At 33.9% G+C, this 23,178-nt stretch overlaps 1 pseudogene; it reads right to left on the bottom strand.

The window, feature by feature from the left end:
• Positions 1-635: 635 nt before the first annotated feature.
• LOC136035487 (WW domain-binding protein 2-like) lies at positions 636-20,683 on the bottom strand (annotated as a pseudogene).
• Between the last annotated feature and the right edge of the window lie 2,495 nt (positions 20,684-23,178).

The raw sequence follows: 23,178 nt of genomic DNA on the forward strand, positions 1-23,178 counted from the left end.
CGGGAAAAAATGGAAATATCTATAAAAAGACAATTAAAAAGAAAAACAACCAGCTGTTTCTGTTTTTCGGTAAAAAAAACGGAATTCCGTTTCTTTGTTTCTGTTCTGTTTTTTTATCGACGTTTTTTTACCGTTTCTGTTTTTTCTTTGAATCTCCGTCAACCCCTTCTTTTTGAACAGGGCCGACCCCTGCTTTTCTATCTCTATCAGAGTGCATATAGGTGAGAAAATATTCAAATGTTATATGTCAGAAGCGATTTTCTTGAGTGGAATACTTGAAAAAGTATCCCAGCGTGGATACAGGTGAGAAACAATTACATGTGATCCATTAAGTCTCCCATTTTCCACTAGAAACTAATGAAGAAATACACCTGTGAAAATCAGGGTGCAGTTGTTTCAATGCATTCTAAGGACCTGTTTTTTGGTTGTTCCACGCTCAAACGGAAAGTCCCTAAAAGTTATATAGCTACAGGAATGAGCAATGATCACCAACCAAACCCTGTCAATAGTTGGAAAGCAAAGAAAAAAAATGAGCAATCCTAAAGACTCTACAAAAGAGTTTTGCAGACAGGTCAAGTGCTTTGCTTGTCTAGACTGCTGCAAAAAACTTAAGTCTCTAAAAGTTAATACAGGAATTATAAAACATTGCGAAATATATTAATAAATAGAATTGTGAAAATAGTAACTCCTTTGAAGAATGGGTGAAAGCGTTGTTACCAAAAACGTTGTTCTTAACCAAAGCCATAAGGGGTGCCGTCTTGTTTGGGATTAGGTGGCGCCTCACTCTGTAAAAAAAATTAGAGTTAAAAGAGTGTAAAATCCTGGATACTTTCCGTGGCCCTTAAAAGTTCAAAAAAAGAAGACAGAAAACCCTATTTTGCTAAAAACCAGTCTTATTGGATCGTTGAAAGTAAAAAGAAAAATATGTTAAAACAGATTCATCATACTATATCAGAATTCGTGACATCGTCTCACAAAATTCCAAATCCGCATTTAAGGCTCACATCAACAATAATTAATTTTCACTTGTATGTGTAATGTATATCATGAAAAGAGAAATCACCAATGCTACAGCACAAACACAAAAAAAAAAAAAAAAAAAAAAAAAAAAAAAAAAAAAAAAAAAAAAAAAAAAAAAAAAAAAAAAGAGACAGAAGGAGAAAAGGAAGACTGTTTTCCTAAATTAGTGATTAATATAGACCAGCACTTGAATGAGGCCTTAACCCTACTCATCCATACAATCACATAGGTCAAACAGCATAGCCACACACAATCAACCATAAAGAATAATCCATGGACAGGCAGTCATGTCGTCAATAAGTATAAGTCGTCATTTACCAAACAATAGAAAAAATAATATAGACAAATAATTCAGAGGCAACACCCAACATAAGGGCTCATCAGGAGAATACACTGGCCTATATAGGGTTTCGCCACTCTAAATTCTCTACCCAGCACAGTGTTGTGGCTACCACAGAATATCCATGGCATCCCCGCGTCAGGTATCACCCCCAAAATACATGCCTATGAAAAAAAAAACAGCAAATGTAAAACAACCAAGTAAAACCAAAACAAGCTTATCCTGTTAATATATCCCTCCCTTTAGCAACAATAGGTAAACTAAATATTATAAATTTTACCAAATCACAAATATTAACACATTGCAAAAAACCTGAATGAACTAAACAATTATATAATTCATCTTTACCATGTGGCTAATTTTTTAAAAATTCCGCTCAAATAGAAACACAATTCAAAATAAATGGCGCTGTGACAACATTTCTCGAACCTCCGAAATTAGTTAAAAATTTCTTTAAGTATTTCTAGATAATTCTTTTGATATTTATTTAAAAGTTCGTTATAATGAAAACTAAATTTTTTAAATTGCCAAGTTAATTTATTTGCAGAAAAACCTCTTGATATCAATTTTTGGCTTAAGATTTTACATCTATTTTTAAAATCAATATAATTACTACAAATCCTTGCATAACGAAGTAACTGTGAGAAAAACGCTGAATATGTGATATTTGAGTGTATATTACTTTCAGGGAATGGGAAACTAATCACTTCAAAATCAAAATCATCCGTTTTATTATACATTTTAAAACTTAATTTATTATTATCACAAATATTAATATTTAAATCTAAGAAATGATCTTCATGACCAGCGCCATGACTAGGCTCAAGAATAAGCTCTGATGGATATATATTTTTAGAAATATCAATGAAATCCTTACAATTTAAGACCAAAATATCATCTAAATATCTTTTATTATTTGACAAAGCATGTTTTAAATTAATTGGATTATTCTTATCCATCATATATTTATATTCTAGTTGACTTAAAAACAAGTCAGCTATAAATGGGCTGGTATACAATAAAATCTTCGTACTTCGTACTTGAGTTTGGTTTTCTTCGTACTTTTTTTGTTCTTCGTTTTTGTCATAGGCCTACATCTTGTACAGCCAGTGGGGTTTCACAAGTATTTACGTCAAGATAAAGAAAGTCTTTATACAAGACAAATTTGTCTTGGAAATTTATACAAGACAAATCTTTCATAAAAAAAAAAATTCGAGGTTCTTGTGAACCTTTCAAGGCCTTTAAAACTGATATCTGTACGTCAAAAGGTATATGCTTTTAATTAACAGTAAGATTTGGTAATGGCAAATATGTTAAAATATATTTCGATGGAGAGCTTCGGAAAGAAAAGGCACAACGAGCACAAGCACATAGAAAATATGCAAACATGCAATACAAAACGAATCCGATACCTAATAGGTTATATTATACACAATGAATGCAATGTATTTTTGAGAGAAAGAACACATTCATTTCTAAGTGTTTTGGTAGCGAAGTCTGATACGAAACAATAGAATGAACAGATTAGTGTACAATATTGGTAAAAAAAAAGACTTATAGTGCCTTTTGTATTGCAGCAACCGATTTAGGCTAGTTAAAGTAGATTCTCTGAGATTACTCCGTAAATATAAAGGGTTAGAAACGATCTTTAGCAAAAAAGATAACATACATATGGCGGAGGAGCATAGTCTGGAGGGCCGTTCTGATAGTTAGAAGCAGATGGTTGAACACCTTGGAAAGCGGCAGCTGCTTCAGTTGAAACCTTTGAGCCATCCTCCATCTGACCTCCGTTTAGACATCCTGCAGCTTCGGCAGCCTGTAGATCTGAAACAAAATTGCCTATTTTACACAATTTTCTTTGAAATTATGGATCAACTTTCGACCATCTTCAGGGGAATATGAACATGTCTTTAACCCCCCACCTCTCCTTTGGAGCTCACAGGTGTATGTACTATAAAAATCATAGTGTAAAACAAATTTTGTTGCTAGTATAACTCATTTTTCAGCAGTATCCCTCCAGCTCATCTTAGAAAGAGGCTGAGCAATCCTTCTAATAGTTAGAAAACAAATAAATACGAAGTTTTTATTCTTTCAAAAATCACAACAGATCCATGAACAAGAAAAGTCTATAGTCTTTTCCATTTCTGTTTAAAATAAATAAAACTGTAAGCATCCTCAAAGGCAGTATCACTGTACAAAAAATGGTAAAGTCCTGCAAATATTTGAAGTTCGCGTTTATCGTGTTTAAGCGTTGTGTTTATCTCTCCGAGACTGGAACAGAAGAACTAAAAAATTTACTAATTTAGAAAATTTTCGGACAAATTTTCCAAAGCCTTTTCCAAAGCCTTAAAAATGTCCTACTTTCTAGCTCTTGCTAGGCAAACGGGAAATGAAGACTTCGTGAAAGTTAGGCTCAAAATTTTCACTCACAAGCCACTTTTCCGCATCTTGTCTTCAAATATGTATTCGAGATTTTTGTTCAGACCGGAGGGGGAGGAGGGGTACAAAAAAATTCAAAAACGTATCATAAATTTGTTTATATGAATATTTCTGACTTTTTTTTGGATTCGGGCAAAACTTTTACAGGAGAGGTCAAACCCAGTAAACCCCTCCCCTGGATACGACCTTGCATGTCTTCTACACCAGTAATAATTAGAATATAAACATCTATTAGATGGTTATCTTATGCTCTATCTAGGATTCAGGCTTAATTTTCTTTTTATTTTTGCTGTTGATTAAAAAACAAAAAAGATTACGAGACCGCTACTTAACTCAAAATAATCTCAAATTAATGAAGAAAACACACTATATGTTAATGTCTCTTTCATTCAATTAAAAACAATCGATGAAACATATTAAAAATCTCACTCAAAATAAATTCATTCTTCGCTGTTCAATTGTCTGTGCATATAAATGGATTGTCAGGTTTACTGACTCTTGAACATGCAACATAATTGTCCATGGGAAAAACAATCCGTATTCAGATCTATACCTCATTATTATAATGATGTGTCCCTGTGTCCCGGTCATCATTTATATTCCCTGTGTCCCGGTGTCCCAGTTTGTAATTTCTCTTTGTGTGTCCCGGTCGTCATTTATATTCCCTGTGTCCCGGTCGTCATTTGTGTCCCGGTCTGTAATTTCTATTCGAATAATCCCTGTGTCCTGGTCGTCATTTATATATCCCGCCTGTGCCCCCCGCGTCCCCGTTATAGTTGTGTCCCTGTGTCCCGGTCGTCATTTATATTCCCTGTGTCCCGGTCGTGATTTGTGTCCGGGTGTCCCAGTCTGTAATTTCTCTTTGAGGTTCCCGGTCGTCATTTATATTCCCTGTGTCCCGGTCGTCATTTGTGTCCCGGTCGTCATTTGTGTCCCGGTATGTAATTTTTCTTTGAGTGTCCCGCTCGTCATTTATATTCCCTGTGTCCCGGTCGTCATTTGTGTCCCGGTGCTTTGTTGATGGTGATTGCTAGTCGAACATTCCCTGTGTCCCGGTCGCTTTCTCTGAGTGTCTCGGTCGTCATTGATGACGACCTGGACATACCGTTAAATGGATAATACCTTTTAACGGAATTATCAAGATGAATCCTGATTATAATGTCTCCCAGATTCCAGGGCTTGATAGCAGCGTTGTAAGTACGAAAAGGTACGGAAGTTATAGAATAGTGCAGCTGAACTTTAAAACTAGTGAAGAACCTGATATCGCAATCGACTTTGGCATCAAGATTGAATATTGCCTTTTCCGAGTGACTCTCCCAATTGAAAAGCCTAAGCAGTGCCTAAATTGCCAAGGATTTGGGCATTTTGTAAGGGCTGTAAGAACCCTGTTAAAGGTAACAAATGTAGAGGGGATCACACTAACAAGGACCAAGCATATTCTTCTCAGATTGTTAAGTGCACTAATTGTGGAGGGAATCATCGTAGCAATAGCTTGGTGTGTCCGGAGCTTAAGAAGCACCACCCCGTTCAAAGGGCCTTGGGAAGATTGAATTCATCTGCCCGTGTTTAATTTTTAAGTGATGATGATCTCTAATTCAACCATGTCGTTATTTTATCAATATGTTAATGGTGCTCGTGACAAGCTTTTAACTCTCTTCTAACTTTCTTCAGCCCGCTAACCTGACATCTGCCCGTCCTTCCGGCGGCCTATATAACTTTGTGTCACATAAAATTTGTTACGTTAGGAAAGAGTCAATACATAGTAGCATCGAATGAAATTTTCTGGAAGAGATGGAAGATTAATGGAACTTGTAATTAAATGAACTTTTTCTAATGAGCCTTTCACACTCGATAAGGACTTGAATCTCCATTACACATTTATAGCTTTTGAATAGTTTGCTTATGATGATCGTGATAACTTTAAAATAGGACTATGATGGTTTCATGGATACTAGTGCTAGCTTATGTGAAAGGACTTGTTTAATTTCGAAATGTTAAATTTAACATAACTCAATTTAATCACTTAGCACAGAAAACTATGTACGTTCTGTGAAAACAGCTTTATTACCACATCGAATATTTTGATCATGTTTAAAGATAATTCTTTTTTCATGTATAAATTGATGTTATACATAAGTAAAGGTCATACTAAACATATACAAAATTTATTCCCCCACTTAAAATCCTTAAGGCTAAAAGTAACTCACATTTAAACTGAGCGTATCCAGCATTGTTGTTCGGGGGAGGGGGAGAGGGTATTTTGTCCAGGGGTTTTTATGCATTTTTTAAACGCACCCAAAAAACTATATGTATTTTGTTAAGTTTTTACAAGTTGGACAAAAATTACAGAAGGGGAATTTAAACCTGGTACCCCCCCCCCCCCCCGATAAGACCTTACAGGAGAGGCCTAATGAAGATTTTTAACAAAAAGAAGATTCAAGAAGCTTCTATTTATTCTAAACATTTGGACGTTCAGCGGACTATATTTTAAAACTGTGACTCAAGGTCAAGACAGAAAAAGATTCATTCAATATTCGTGAAAGCAAAAATCACTTAATTGTCATTAGGTTCACACAGGAGTCTTCCGAGCAGCTGTTGTCTAGGAAAAAAAATAACCTTAAATTTACTTAGCTGTTGCTGTAGTGTATAAAAAAACATGTTAAAATGCCTGATAAAACTTGAACCTATTTGACCTCACAGTGCCTGAGCCTAAAGTAATAAACAACAGAGGTTATCCAAATATTCACCACCACAGGAACATTTCAATATATGGGATTAAAGGGAAAACTGAAATCCAGAGAAAAATTTCGCTCCTGTCAGAGCCTTACTGAAAAGACAACTTTCTCTTTTCTCCTATGTGTACTTAGAGCCATGATTCCCAACGTGAGTGCAATCACCACCGGTGATTGCCGTATGGCAATATTTTGGTGGGTCACGGGCAGGACGTTCACCCTTTACCTGACGATATTTAAGTGCCTTAATTTGAACAAATAACATTTTTCACATGGATGATGCCACCTCCACGTTTTATACAGATAATATTTTTTATTAGCATAAAATAGACCTTGAGGACGCCTCAAAACATATACTAAGCTAATGGCCTTTTAAGCTTCCTTCGGGTGAATACACATAACATTCTTAGTAACAAAATTGAAACTTCACAAGGGGGGATCTGGACATTAGAAATGTATAATTGGGCCATGCCCTGAAATCAGTCGAGTACCACTGACTTGAGAGCATTATAATTAGCCCTATAAAAATTAAGTTAGTATACCTGGTCCAGAGGCAACAGAAGCGACGGGAGCTGACCAACCATAGTAGGACCCTTGTGGTGGATTGTAAGCAGGAGCTGGAGCGTCAAAGAAACCATATGGAGAGGTGGGGCTTCGTAAGGAGGCGGGTTATCAAACATCTGATCAGGTGCATGATCTTTAGCTTCAATAAAGTTAGAAATGAGCGCATGCAATTTTTGGAAATAAAAGTCACACATAGAAGGGTAAGACAACAAACTTATTTTTAAAGAATGTCATTCACGATCCCAGATGGGCAAAATTAGTATTTCTAATTCAAAATAAAAAGGCAACAAGAATTAAAAACAAAACACGAACAGCAATAAGCAAGAAACAATTAAAAAGAATGTAAAACAATTTGGCATAGAAAACACAATGGTGAGAAACAAAAATAAAATAGTATGGAGAATCCCCAAGAGATCCAACGAAAGATTTGTCTACAATCTAAGCATGAAACAATGTTTTTTTCCATTTGCACCCCACCTCCTTGAATAACAATGCATAATATTCAGACATGTTTACACTTTTGTTTGGAATGATACATTTATTTCCGAGAGAATGTGTCATTGAGAGGAGAGTCGAGCATATAAATAAACTTAAGAGCAGGGAATTGAAACTCAAACAAAGCTTTAATTGAGATGAATTATTAACTACAATAAGACATGTTTAAACTATGATTTGTAAGTCATATACAAATGCAAGCAATGGTTCTACCTAGTTTTTCTTATTAGACTAAACACAAATGTTCCATTGTTGCCAATTTGGTTTTAGGCAAGACAATTCAGTAGACCCTAATTGCATGTCTTTAGCGCATTTTATTAGATATTCACCTTTTTCTATTAAAATTTATTAATAATAAAAATGATGTAATCAAATATTCTTAAATTGAAGTATAGTTCTTAAGCTAAATTAAATAAATAAGTTCAACGAATTTTTTATTCAAATATTTACAATAACAAAAGAAAATTTTAATGTAATAAAAATTTCACATTTAGAGATAATATCATAAATGTTCGATTGGTATTAGCCTTTTTACACATTAGAAGGATGGTCTTCAATTTGTCTCCTAATACCTTGGCTATACCAACCAAGCTTCTCAAGGATTAAGCATTTCAAAATTCAACATTCTCTTATTCTAAAAATACTTGCCTAAACTGAGTGGCGGTTCATTCACCAAAAATAACTGTTTGTCGTTGCAAGACTCGTTCTAATTGTTTTTAGGGGGCTCTACTGGATGAAAAATCGACCATTTTGAGCCACCAAAATTTAAAAACTAAAACAAAGGGTAAAAGTCAAGAATAGCAGCTCTTCAGAAGGAGAGATGCGAAAACAACAAAAGAAACACTTTTAGATTGCTATTTTTATGCCCATTTTCATTCTATAAGCCTGTTTTAGTCTATAACACCTTGTTATGGTTACCAAAGTTGTGTTTTAAGGTAAACGTGTTTTTGAAGCGAGTTTTGGGCAGGTACGGCAAAAATCGTTTTCAGGTTTTCTGTGTCCAACCCAGCAAAAATTTAAGGCATTTTCATGTTACAATTTCCAAAAGTATTGGAAACGGACTCCTGAAAATTGTAACACGCCAGAACAACATGGTTGAACATAGATTCTGAGAATACATTTACCGGTGCTGAACATGGCACTCAATATGATAATCTGCACAACCCGTGTTGAATGTGCGTGGCCTGAAAACAAGGCTCAAAAAACCGTTCCCTTTATGGGAGAAGATGAATGCCCTGTGTCCAGCAAAGTTGAAAGCCCCAAGATGAACATTCCTTGCAAAAATATCCAAAAATGAATTGGGTTCTCTCTAGAATGCACACTTTTCTCTATTTCCTTAAATAGTATTTTAATTTTAAATTGAAATATGAAAGTCATTCAACGTCCCAAATTAATTTCTTTCAACAATTTCAACTATTTATTAATACTTTCCTACCCTGCGATAGGCCATAAAGACGTTAATAATATGATAAAGGCCATAAAGACGTTAATAATATGATAAAGGCCATAAAGACGTTAATAATATGATAAAGGCCATAAAGACGTCTAATAATATGATAATATGCCAGCTACTAGCACTACTAGGAAAATAGTTTTGACTTTAATTTTGCATTTTTACATTAATAACTTAATGGACATTATCACGATTTGGTTTACAGTTTGACAAATTCTCCTCAACCCCCCTCTAACAATCTTATATGGCATGGTCATAGGCTATACAAAAAAAAAACTAACCAAAAAATGATAGAGGTCTTACTTTATAATACGCAACTAGTATCAATGAATCGTATTTCCTGTTTGCTTTACTTTTATCTGTTTGTGAGTCAGTTTTTATTAATTGTTACAGTATTTTCGTTTTTTTTTCTACATAGCTCAAGGCTATATGAGACTAGCAGTATTTTCAGGTTTTGAGAAAATATAGGAACAAATAAATAATTCATTTCCGTTTCTAATTTGATTTTAAAAAATAAATTATAATTTTTGAGGAATATATATTTTACAACAGTTAATTTTTTTACGCTTTTATTTAACTTTGTATGATTAAATCAAAGAAGCAGACCCAAGATTCATTAATGTTTGAATGTTTTATTAGTATTAGAATGTTGTATTAGTATTTCTTAAGTTTAATTAATTCAAATTCAGTTCAGGTAACTTGTTTCACTTAATACTATGTGGCATTGGCTGCTTAAAGTTCCGTTTCAGAAGGATTAACCCTTGGAAAAATTTTACATAATCATCATTAAAAGGCGTATACTCAGTGGCGTCAGATCATGAAAATCTAGGAGGAGACCGAGGAGAACGTATTTTTTTCAGAATCTAATGAGAAAATGTGTCTTTTTTTCAAATTTTCTGACTAATATACCCCAATAAAGTCAATGATAAAATTACCCAAAAAACTATTCTTCCTCCATGTCCTGGGTTGAAAAACTCAATATGAACTTTGCTTGCAGAAAATTCAAAATATGATTTGGATTCTTACTAGAAAGCTCATTTTTATCTTTTTTCTCAAAAGTATTTTAACTTTTAATTGAAACATTACAATCCGTAACGCCCAAAATAGATTATCAATAATTTCTACACTTACTATTTATTGACATCTCTCAAACTCTGAGGTATACAATAAGGTAATGTACTAGCTACTGCATTTAGAAACGTGGGTTTGACTTTAATTAAAAATAGTTGGGTTTGAAATCTGCTAAAATTTATAAAGCCCAATACGATTGCAGGTACACACACTGGAATTTTTACATTTACGCCATCTAGCTTTTAATTTTAGAATAGATGTCGCTAATACACCAACTAACACCCCTCTAAAAAGTAAAAAACCAAAAACCTCTAAAAAAAGTAAAAAAACCCCTAAAAAGTAGTTTTTCATAACCAAAAACTTAATCTTAAGGTGTCAAGAAGAGCAACAATAAAATAGTTTTCGTGAGTGTGTGAATTCAAATATGTGAAAAAGCCTGTCTTTTGGCAAAGGTACACTAATACTCCAAGATAGTAAAACCAGTATTTCGTCTCAATATTAAGATAACAAATGCTTGATCCATTAAGTCCTTATTTATATAATAGTCTATAGCTCCTTTATTATTTTTCGGTAGCAAAAATACTTGAAGTAAAACTGTTATTTTTACTGAACTCTAGGCTACCTAAGTAAGAGAAGGAAACAAAAATTTAGTGAAAATAAAAAAAAAAGGGCACATTTTTTCGGAAAAATATATTTTCAATTTCAGCAATTGGTCTGTTACTACTGTCTATTCTGTTACTGCTACCATGATTGAAATGTAGTGTTGAGCCAACACAGAACCATGCAGTATGCAAAGAAAATAGGTGGAAACATATGAAAACAATATTTATATTTTACCCATGGTAACAGCAGAAAGCACTGCTTGACGCAGTTCGGTGGCACCACCATGCGTGAAAAAAAGCTTAAAGTTGACTTCACCTTCAAAGTTACCATTTGGCTGGGCCTTCACTTTACCCTTTAAATAGTTAGCACTAAAAAGTGGCTGCACCAGATCAACCTAAAATTTATATTGCTTTAAATTATTGTTCAAAAACAAACATGTAAGATATAGTTCACAATAAATAGAGATAATTTTTAATTTTACAGTTTATCTTCTATGTGGTTCCTAAAGAAAAGGATCGCAACTTTATTTTTGCAAGGGACAGGAAGAGGGTAAGGTAGAGGTGGAGGGGCAAGAACAAACATTTTATATGGAGAGAAAGACTATATAAAATAGGAACTAGAATGTCCTTTTAATGAAGTTCCATCATAGCAGACTAATAAAACAGCCACAGCAAGGATTTTACTTAAGCATTCAGTATGTCAGGAAAGTTTCATTTAATTAAAACCTAAATACTATAATGTTCATTTGTACTTCAAGCATTTGCGATGACAGCATGTGTAAGCATAGATGGGGGGAGATACAAGGCGCAGTCTTTATTTTGTGGGTAGATTCGACTATAGGTTCATTAGCACACAGCCTATTAAGATCTTCAAAAGAAGCACTGGCATAATTTAACTTCTAGGAGATTGAGCTAATATATAATCCTAAGTAATAAAAGAGCAGGAATTCTTGGGTGAAAAATAAACCAGTTTATAGTTTACAAAACTATTTAAGAAACAAACAAAATACTCTAATCTCCCCTGCCTTATGTAAGATGTGACCTGATATTAGGGTATGCTTAAATGTTTAGATATGCTCATAAAAGTGAAAAAGGGTTACCTGGGTACTTAGCTCACAATCCATCAAGGGTCTCACAAATTGAGAAGGCCGAAGCATAAGACATATGACTCTCAGAGACTGTATTCTCGAAAACAATCAATTTTCAAGAAAAACTATTAAAGATTGTGAATAAAATATGCAATCCCCTTAGCCCTGCTCTATTTATGTCACCCTAAGGCTTTAGAAAAAATCCCATTAGAAAAGGGACAAAGGAAAAGAAGAGCCATTTGGGCAAAGCATAAAATACACAAGCAAGATTAAGTATTTGTTTTTAAATACTAAGGCTAAGCATTCATTTTAACTAATAATCTAGATATATATTGATTGATTGATTTTTGAATGATTTTATTCTTGTGTGTTGTGAAAAGGGATTTTTTTTTATATATTTTGTGATTGGGTGAGTGCTCGTATGTTTTGGGGATTGTGGTGAGGCATGGATCATAAGCATAGGATTCACTCAAGTTCCTTAGGCACATATTAATTTGAGAATAATTTATTAATAGTTTAGTGGGGGGGGGGGGAATGAGATTTTTCAGAGGAAGTGTAATAACAGTTGTTGTTGTTTTTTTTTTTTGGGGGGGGGGGGTCCCTAGTTTGCGTCAGGATTTATTATAAATACGAGGCAATATTTGTTTTTGCTTTGTTAGTAGCCTATTGTATAAAGATTTAACTGTTAGTAATACAAAAACAAGGCTATCTAAAGTACACCCCAGAAAAATACAAGGATAAAAATGCATCTTTTGGTAATTATGAACATTCACCCAAGAAATTCTCTGTTACCATATCCCCTTAAATGTTGCCTAAAAAGTTTCTATAATTCAGTCTTTTACAGATTTGTGTCCTTGCTTTATATTTTCACTTGACACTGAAAAATCTTAAAACTCCCATATATAAAAGCTTCATTTCAATCTACGTAACAGATTTAACAGGCTTAATAGAGTAGATCCATTTAGACAACAGTGATGTAGAGAATAAATTCTTTGTCTGTCTTTTTCTTTTGCTTTTTTCTCTTTTTTTTTTCACTTATACTCTGTTGGTTGTTACATTTACAACAGGTTATAGATAAATTCAATTCGATTCCATAATCTTAAATCATCATAAGAATCTTTAAAAAATTTAAACTTAAAAATTCTTTAAAACAATTTAAGAACTATATTTCAATCTACATAAGGAACTTAACAGGTTTGTTAGGGTAAGTCCATTTTGACCACAAAAATGTAGTCTACTGCTGACAAATAACGCTTCAATTCAATAATCAGATATAAGGCTTATACATTATTAAAACCCAGATTCATATATACTGTTATGTATGGTGATATACTTGTAGCAAGGCCAAAAAGGATGTTATTTATTGTTTGTTAAGTATTCATTCACTATAGAATTTTTTTTAAATTATATCAATTTTTGAAATCCAAAATTTTTAAGATCTACAAGGAACTAAGTATGGGAATTGCTATATGGCACTTTTGAACAATATCCAAATCAGTGTGCATAGACAAAGAAATTTTTTTAGTTTTTTCCAACAAAAGCTTTTGATTAATACAAATAAATTTCGAAGAAAAAGTAAACAGAAAAAAATGAATAACTAAAAGCCAAAAATTGTACTTACTCCTTCTACACTGACAAATGGAATATTAAACGACTTTAAAGCATCTTCATTGTCAGAATTGAGAAAAATTATGCGACGTGACGTTAAATAAAGATTTCCTTTTCGCCTGCCTTTGAACTGTTTATTTGAAATGTTGATTAGATCCAAGCACACGTCCTCACAAACCAGGACAACCCTAAAAAAGAGATATCATTGAAAGAATATACTGGCTATGTCTTTTAGGATTGCTACTCACAGTAGAAGAAAAGACGGAAGAATCAGCTTGTAGGTCTAGAACTTGGAGGGAGATGGGTGTCAAAAGAGTTTCCTAGGACAAGTGGATAGAAAACATGAAGAACCTATGTAATAAAACAAAGATTATTGATTTGTCCCAGGCGTTCCTTAGAAAGATCCTGCGGAGAATTCTCTCATTGCATAGTACAAATATGGATTCCTCTGGACCTTTTGATAAAATCAAGAAAGGTTGGGCTTCCAAGGCTTGTTGACCACTCGAGCAGCAAATTCCTTTTTATATGCCAATATTTTAAGACATATTATATTTTGCGCATTTTTTAGCCTCATCTAAATATCCTGATTCATAAAACAAATTTGTTGATTCAGTGTTAAAAATTCTGATCTCATGTAGTGAACCAAACGCTGTGAGTAGAGCGCAAGTTCTTTTCAGAATGATGCTTCTTGCAGGTAGTAGACTATGTCGAGGATAATTGAGATGGTTTGGTTGGGTATTGTGTAAACGTACAAAGAAAACCAACTTTGCCATAATGACTTATAATGGCCTTTTCTTTATTCAATCTTGAGAGTAGATTCACATCATATCCAGAACTGACCATGCACAAGTCAGACATGGATCAAGCTTCACACAAGCAAGCCACATTGATGCAATTTTCTATGAGCGTAATTTCCAGCTCCCCATCTTTTAGTACCTAGAGAGAAGGTGATTGCAGGTAGAATTTTGGGAAATTAATACCTTAGCTTGCTGCACTTACAGTCCTTCATATCATGTAAAATTGGGTATTGTTGAACATCAATTTGAGCTGAATGGCGAGTATACCTTGACTAATAGGTTCAGAACTGTAGGAGTGTTTTCACCTGTTAGATATATTCTTTAAGATTATTACGAATTGGTGGGTATGATTAAACAGTCAAAAAGCTATAGCAATGCATTTAGAACAGCCATACTACATATTCAAGCCTAATTCTTCTATTGATTTATTATATAGAAATAAGACCATACCTCAGTCCACAGATATCAAATTTCTGGGTATAAATCTTGATTGCTTCTTATTGCTTAAAATCCATCCAACCTTTATTTGCTCCCTTGTCTTAAGGCAGTCATCAATGTTGAATACAATTGAACTTTTGGCAGGTGACACCAAACTTTACAAACCAATACTGACACACAAAGATGCAGAGATACCGCTCAAATGTATAGTAAATCCTACAATCAAATATACAGACATTGTCTGAGGCCCAAGTTATTAAAGAGATTCTATGAAGATATATAAAAAGCAACAAACCAAGTACCAGTAAGAACAATTCTTTTTTTATGGGGCACAAATCACTGCCCTGAGAATGCCAGTCTTAGACTAATGTAGACTCAAAAAAGAACTTGGTAAGACAAGATTTGGGGCATATTTTTCTACTCCAACATATTCAGGAGCAAGAGGACACTGCCAAAATTATTAAGGAATAGCTCAAACCCATTATTGAGAATTGCACCAGTTAATAACAAGGATGAATGATTTGAGTAGTCTACTAGACAAAGCAATGCAAGCTTCTTCTTTGAATGTTTTCAAAAATAGACTAGACAGAGCAGGGAGAAAGTAACCTTTACATGTTGGAGAAGTGACATAGAGCCTTATTATTAATGTTGGATGTATAACTAAAAATCTCAGTGTATATTGCCAGGGTAAGCACATTCTAGGAAAGGCACTGTTCCTATAAGCTATACATTCTTATCTTTCACCAGGTATAATACTTATCTTGTATTACACTTCAATGTTTCCACATTTGTCATATTGCTACTTGGTGTTGAGAGACACCAACAAATTTCTTTTGCAGTGTCTTCAGTCTCCTCAGAATAGAGCAGTCAAACCAAGATTTTGGCTTCCTCAGCTATACACTTTCAAATAGCCTTTACATAGATACAGACCTATCATCAGTTGAGCATATAATTGCTAAACAAAATCTAAATTTAGCTTAGTCTGGATACCATGAATTTCTACCATCAAGTATCCAGTCTCTGGTTACTCTCCCCTTACCATGCAAGCACTCCTCAGTGTTATTTTATTATACCTAAATATTTATTGATTGCCACCAGAAAATCCCTAATAGTCCAGTTGATTTTATTTCAAATTTTATTCCAACAGACATCACTCTTGGTCCCCTTATAACTATCTCAGCAATATTCATAGCTTTTAACCTACTCCTCTTAGATAAGCAGAGTCTACTCCTTCATTTTTTTTTTCATTGTCTAATGTCAACTTGGTCTATTCTATTTTTCTACTTTCCTTGTTTTGAATTATCACTATTACTAACTGCTCTTTTTTAGGTGTTTTTACTATAATTAGCATTAAATCTTGGATGCACTGTGATTTAGTGTATTGCACACCATAATTTTTGGTGTTTTACAATGGTTTTGTGTGGCCTACATTGACCCAAGCTTCATATACTGTTTGATGTTTTACCATGTATGAAATAATTAGCCTACTATATCTGAGATTTTAATAGCTAACTAGATGGCTAATATCCTTGTGCACATTGCTAGAGCTCAATTGCTAAATGACTAATTGGTTAGTTCAAGCTCAAGTGTATATATAAAGGAGGGTTTGGTAGACACATATTAAACCAATTTCCCAGTGTATACTGACAGTGTATATTCGTTGTCAGTATATTGATAGCTAGTAAATTTGTTGATTCAAGCTCTAGGGTACATATGCCTGAGATCCTAATTGGCAACTAGTAAGCTTATCTTATAGTCTAACTGACAGCTGAATAAATTAAGCTCCACTGCTAAGTATTGCTGGGATTTTAATATTTACCCAGGACTATGGTGTGTTGACTTTCTATCTAGATATGACAAAAAAACTCAAAGTTTACCAAATATTCAAGCTAATCACATACTAACTAAGACAATTTAGACAATTGTGACTTTACTGTTGAAGTGGAATTACCAGTCCAGCTATTGGGCATCTTTCCTTGAAGCCCAAAAGTGTCAGAAGATAAATAGAACTGATGAATATCTACTAGTTTGCTTCTTGTGAAGCAAACATACAAATGAAATAAAATCACTGGTATTATATTCCTTATTTTATGTTTTCTTCAAGTATTGCAGTTCCTTTCCTGAAGAACAAGCAACTTCTCTTGCTTTTCTTTTTACCTTTTCTGAAGGAAACATGCTATATAAATAAATGTGATACCACAAGATATCATGTTGCATGCTATTTACATATATCATGGTTACTTTTCTGACAATGCAAACTAGCCCTTACCTCTCCCTTGATGGTCCCAGATTAATGTTTCTTTCCATTCCTATCAACATTTTTAACAATGTCAAATAAGATTTTCAAACAATCACAGATATAAGTTTAGTTGAAACTGCAAATACCTTCTTTAACAAACATGTGTTAACAAACCACTAAATTTTTGCCAAATAAATGTGTACAAAAATGGGTATCAGTAGATAACTTAGGTAAAATTCTAGTTCACTGACTATTGGCTATCTTGGAAAGCAATTAGGTTAGGAAAACAAAACTTTCAGGAATGGGTCTAATGGCTAAAGTATATCCCAGGAAGGTATTTTAAAGTACCCACCTCCACTCCTTCTCCCTCTAGAGGGCCCTGAAATTTGCCTGCATGACAGGTCTATACCTATTCAAATTTTGACAAAACAAAATTTTACCTTAATTTTCAGTTACCAGTTGCTTTTATTCTGCCTTTAGTTCTGAAGATGCAACTCCTGTTATTTGAGTAGAATTCTGAGCCATATCAATGTTTTTTTTTCTTCAAAATTTAGGAAATGTATTAGAATATTTTTAAAACCTTATAAATTGGGATTGAGCAAAGTTGTGAAGCTGAAAACAATTTTGTTGTACTTCCTTCAAGTAGAAGATCTATTTTGCAAGGTTTCATTTTTATAACACACATATTTTTAAAGGTCAGGACCCTCTAGAGGGAGAAGGAGTGGAGGTAGGTACTTCAAAGTAATAGTAGGTACTTCAAATAAATGTGTACAAAAATGGGTATCAGTAGATAACTTAGGTAAAATTCTAGTTCACTGACAATTGGCTATCTTGGAAAGCAATTAGGTTAGGAAAACAAAACTTTCAGGAATGGGTCTAATGGCTAAAGTATATCCCAGGAAGGTATTTTAAAGTACCCACCTCCACTCCTTCTCCCTCTAGAGGGCCCTGAAATTTGCCTGCATGACAGGTCTATACCTATTCAAATTTTGACAAAACAAAATTTTACCTTAATTTTCAGTTACCAGTTGCTTTTATTCTGCCTTTAGTTCTGAAGATGCAACTCCTGTTATTTGAGTCGAATTCTGAGCCATATCAATGTTTTTTTTTCTTCAAAATTTAGGAAATGTATTAGAATATTTTTAAAACCTTATAAATTGGGATTGAGCAAAGTTGTGAAGCTGAAAACAATTTTGTTGTACTTCCTTCAAGTAGAAGATCTATTTTGGAAGGTTTCATTTTTATAACACACATATTTTTAAAGGTCAGGACCCTCTAGAGGGAGAAGGAGTGGAGATAGGTACTTCAAAGTACCTTCCCATAACATACTTTAGCCTGTAGACTCATCCCTGAAAGTTTCATTTTCCTAACCTAACCCCTTTCCAAGAGAGCAAGAAGTCAATAAACTAGAATTTTACCAAACTAACAAAAGGAGACTATAATACCAACCTGTCTGCACTCTTGTGAAAGGAGGACTTCACCATCCATATGAAAACCAACACATCCTCATTTAAAAGGTAGGCTAGAATAAGTAAAATTTAGTGAATATTGGCTGTATCTTAAATTTCAAGGGAAAATGTCAACACAGCTTGAATTTCAAGGAAATAATAGCTAGAAATTAAAAAAAAAAACACGAGTTATTGACAAAGAGATTGGAAACTTTAACTTAAGTTAAAAAATTCATGTAGCCTATAAATTTAGATAGGTAGGCTAATGACCCATGAAGGCAATGTAATCTTTCAAGATTAAGCCCAAGAAACAGGGTAGCATAAATTTAGTGGCATGATAACATATTCTCCTTGGCATGTTTTTGGCCAACTTTATGGCTAGATGGCATAGAGCCTAGGATAATAGTTTACATTATCAAAGTGGTGGTTAGCCTTCTAACTAGGCTACTTGGTTTCTTCCTCTTCCTTTATCATCTACTTGGCAGATTATTCAATATCTAAAAATCTAACAATAGCCTATCTAGGCAAAGACCAAGTGCATAAATTACAGCCTTAACCTACTTACTGTTTTCCAGCATGAATCAGGATTCCTGCTTGGTTGTGTGCAGTATTGATAGACATCAATAGACATCTCCAGAGGACCACTCATCTTCTAGCCTTTGTTTGAAAACATCAACAGGTTCAGCATTAACTTTTTCATCAGATAATTTGTTCCAACTGTTGACAATGAATGGTGAAAATAATTGAGCACAGACTCTCAATATTGCAGACAGGTTGACAAGTTTCAGTGATGAACTCTAGTTCTTGAGTTGTCACCAATTGTAGGGAATAATGCTGGGAGAATAATAGCTCTCAATAACTTGTAGGCTAAAATAGCATCCCCTGTATTTTCCCTGTCAAGAAGTGTAGGGAGATCCACCTTTGATGGTCTTAAAGTGTAGGAAAACTCCCACATGCAAGATATCCCTTTAGTGTAATGTCTCTGTACATCTGCAAGAACATTTAAGTCTTTTTTTTTTAAATATGGGGAAGCAAGAGACATTCCAACTTCAAGCTTAGGACACTCAAGTCCTTATATAGAAAACTGATGACTTTAGGGTAATGAGAGAAAATAGTATGCTTAATCAGTCCCATGGTTGAACTAGCCCCAGCAAAAGACCTGTTAGCATGAGTGCTGAATTTTAGTTCACTGTCAATAATGACACTAAGATCCTGCTCATTATTTACAGAGGAGAGTGGGTGGCATAAGAAAAAGTAAGTGCAGCAAGGATTCAGTTTGCCAAAGTGAATGATATGCCACTTGGCAACATTGAATTTCAAGAAGCCAGGCCTCAGCCCATTGACCAGGGAGTTGAAGATTATTTTTTGGCAGTGTATGATCTTCACAGGACAAAGCTGGTCCAAAAGTCTCAGTTTTTCTGCATAAAGAGTTGATTTTCTGCTGATAAAGGAAGGAGCACCATTGATGGATATGTCAAATAGTGTAGGACCCAAAACTATTCCCTGAGGAAATCCCCTCAGAACATTGGTAGAGAAAGAAAAAATACAATTAGAAGAGTAGGCTATAACAAGGTTAGTTTAGGTTAAAATGTGCTTAAATCTGGATTTCTGATTGAAGCAATTATAATATTCATAAAGAGCATAAAAAAAGCATCAGGTGGTAGGCCTATTCTCACTTCATATGAAAGCCAGTTATACTGTTTGCTATAAAGTTACCCTTCATTCAAGCAGAAGATCTATTTTAAAAGGTTTCACTTTATGACACATATTTTTAAAGGTCATCAAAAGTCAAGAACCTCTAGAGGGAGGAGTGGAGGTAGGTAGGCTACTTCAAAATACTTCTGGAATATACTTTAGACCCATTCCTGAAAGTTTCATTTTCCTAACCTAACCAATTTCCAAGATAATCTGAAGTCAATAAACTAGAATTTTACCTTCATTTCAAGCAATAGAACTAAGTTTTAGCATCAATTTCTAAAGAGCATTTGGCTATACTAACATCATTATTGTCTATTTAAAACCAATTAAATGAGCCATCTTATGATTTTCCCTTCTCAACCGGTTTCACTTCAGCATGATTTTCCCTTTTCATTGTCTGAGAAGACAATAAATTTGTCTTCTCAGCTGGGCTCTGGACATTTTGTAACTTATTTTATTACTAAAATGAACTTGAGCACATCTTTGACTTGCAAGAAATACTAGACTCTAAAATACAAGAAAGTACAAACATTCAACTTACATAATATGATTTAGAAAGATAATTTCTGCTCCCACCCCGCCCTTTTTCTTCAATATGAATTGCTGCTTAGTGATTAAATTGTAAAAGTACGCCAAAGCCGCGTTTGTTTCACTTTTCAAGTTAACTAAGTTCGTCAGTCCGACGTTTTATTTGCGATTCTTGATTCGGCATCTTTTGTGCCGATTTAATTTTTCACGTGGTTCTTAATCATACTTTAGAATTAGTTTTATGTGCATAAACAACTTCATAGCTATGACAAAGCGCACACGCTGAGTTCTGTCAAAGAGTTGTCAAATATTTGAAAGGGGGGAATTTTATGAACTTAAAAATTATACGGAAAACATGAGGTATTATGAGTAAGGGTTGCCTGCTCCCTGGCGGCTGGGATTTACTTCCCCCTGGGAAATACCCCCAATGAAAATATATCCAAGTAAAATAATACCTCCCCACAGAAAATACACCCCCATGGAAAACAGTTTTCCAAATTTGAGAATTTTATTTCAGTTTAGTTTTTTTTCTTTCGAGGAAAAGATTTTAGTATTTGTTTATTATCCGTCACTCAATCAAGTTTACGCTTCGTAAAACGCGAGAACAAACCGGTTTTTTCATTAGTTTCTTTCAGCTTAGCGTACGATAAGACAAAACAAGTGACATAATAGATGGGATATATATAATCGGGATTATATAATTTTAAATATTTTTTTATTAAATAAAATAATAAATTATAATAATAAAATTATGAATACATAATTTTACATTTGAAAATAAGGGACAGGGGGGACGACATAGCCCTTCCCTCATCTCCTGCTAATATATAGGTTGTTTTTTTTATGTAACGAAGAAATCAATTTGTTCTCGAATTTTACACAGCTTAAACTTGAGTTCAGTCTTCATCTGACGTGCGTGTGACATCTCTTCAGTCTTCGTCTGACGTGCGTCTTCATCTGACGTGCGGATAAATATCAGAATATGAATATTAAATGACAATACATGGTTCTTTGTTTTTTGTTTTATTTTTAGTAAAGCGCAAATTATCTCCTGGTTTTAAGAAGACATGGTGGATGTCAGCCATACTCCTTCTAATTTTAAATCGTTTCGAGTTTCATTCGGCTATCTATTATAATTTATTTTACTTTCGGGTTTCATCTATTTATCACTAGGGATTAAAGGTGATTTTACACTTCGAAAATCAGAAAATTACTCAAAGAATTTGACAACGCTTTCATCGTTGAATCGTTCATCGAAGAGCTTAGATGAGCAGTAAATTCGTTTAGTAAGGGATGAGCAAATAATATAATAGATTTGAAAATGTTAAGGGTTTCATTTCTTTTAAATCATGAAAAGAGGAGATAAAAAAGAATAAACAACAGTTTTAGTGACAATTAACTTTACTTAAGGTTGAAAACCCTTGGTTTTTATTTAAACTTTAGAATTATAAGGGGCCATGTCTGCTGCAACGCCTTTTTCTGTGAAAATAAATGCTATCACACAAAAAGACGGCAACAGATATACAGACCTTACAGATTTAGTTTCGAAATTTACTGCTCAGCTCAACCTATTTTCAACCTAGAAAAGAAGAAGGACGTTAGTCGATTGGAGATGAAAATAGAGATGGAGATAAAATCAGCTTTTTGAATCTAAATATATTTGGAAAACTTCCCTGAAAATGATGATAAATGTAAAATAAATGGAGATATTTTCTGGTATTTGTATATGGGTCACAAACAGAAGTATGGTCAAAAACGCGTCACAAACAAAAATGTTGGCTAATTATTTAGATTTCTTTTTTTTCTGTTTAAATGGTGGTAATTTTAACTGAGATTATATGAAAAGTTTTTTAGTATTACATTCAAAAGGTTCATGGACTATTTTTGACGTAACACCTTAAATTGGGTATTCTCGTCTTACATCACACTGTCGTTCTATGACGAACAAATAAATTTTCAATTGGGGATAAATCCATTTTTTTAGAGTAAAAAAAAAGCCCAGATACATCTATCGCATATACAGCGATCTTCATCAGTAGAATTACTACTGATGAGTCAGTTATCGATAATCAGTAGAATAAATCTACTGATGATGATCGCTGTATATGTTAACATGTAGCTTAAATCACTCTGTTTTGTCCGTTTTGTAGGTCAAGCTTTATGTACAGGTTTCATTGAATCTACCTTGAACTGACTCTCTCCCTCTCTTATGAGCAGGTAAGCAAAATTAGATGGCTGAAAGGGCAAATAAAAATATTTTTGGAGATATTAACAACCCCCTTCCCCATAGCCCCTGGGGAAAAGTCTTTAAGTTACAAAAGCGCCTATTGTTTATGTATAGTATTTGTTATTGGGAATTATGCTCCAATATTAAACTTAACCCCCCCCCCCCCAACAAGGATAATTTTTCATGGGGAAGGAAGTTTCCAGGGGGAAATTTCTCAGGGAAAATTTTATACCACGAGAATTTGGAGGAATTCCTATAGGAAATGCTTCTTATGTCTTGCAATCTCATAACCTACTTAATTTTACGTATGGAGATATTAAAGGTAATTGTCCAGGGTAAATTTTCACCACGATTGAATTGTTTATAGAATATATCCTTGGCGAGGAAGGAT

The sequence above is a fragment of the Artemia franciscana genome, chromosome 14, assembly GCF_032884065.1.
Source record: "Artemia franciscana chromosome 14, ASM3288406v1, whole genome shotgun sequence".
Lineage (NCBI taxonomy): Eukaryota > Metazoa > Arthropoda > Branchiopoda > Anostraca > Artemiidae > Artemia > Artemia franciscana.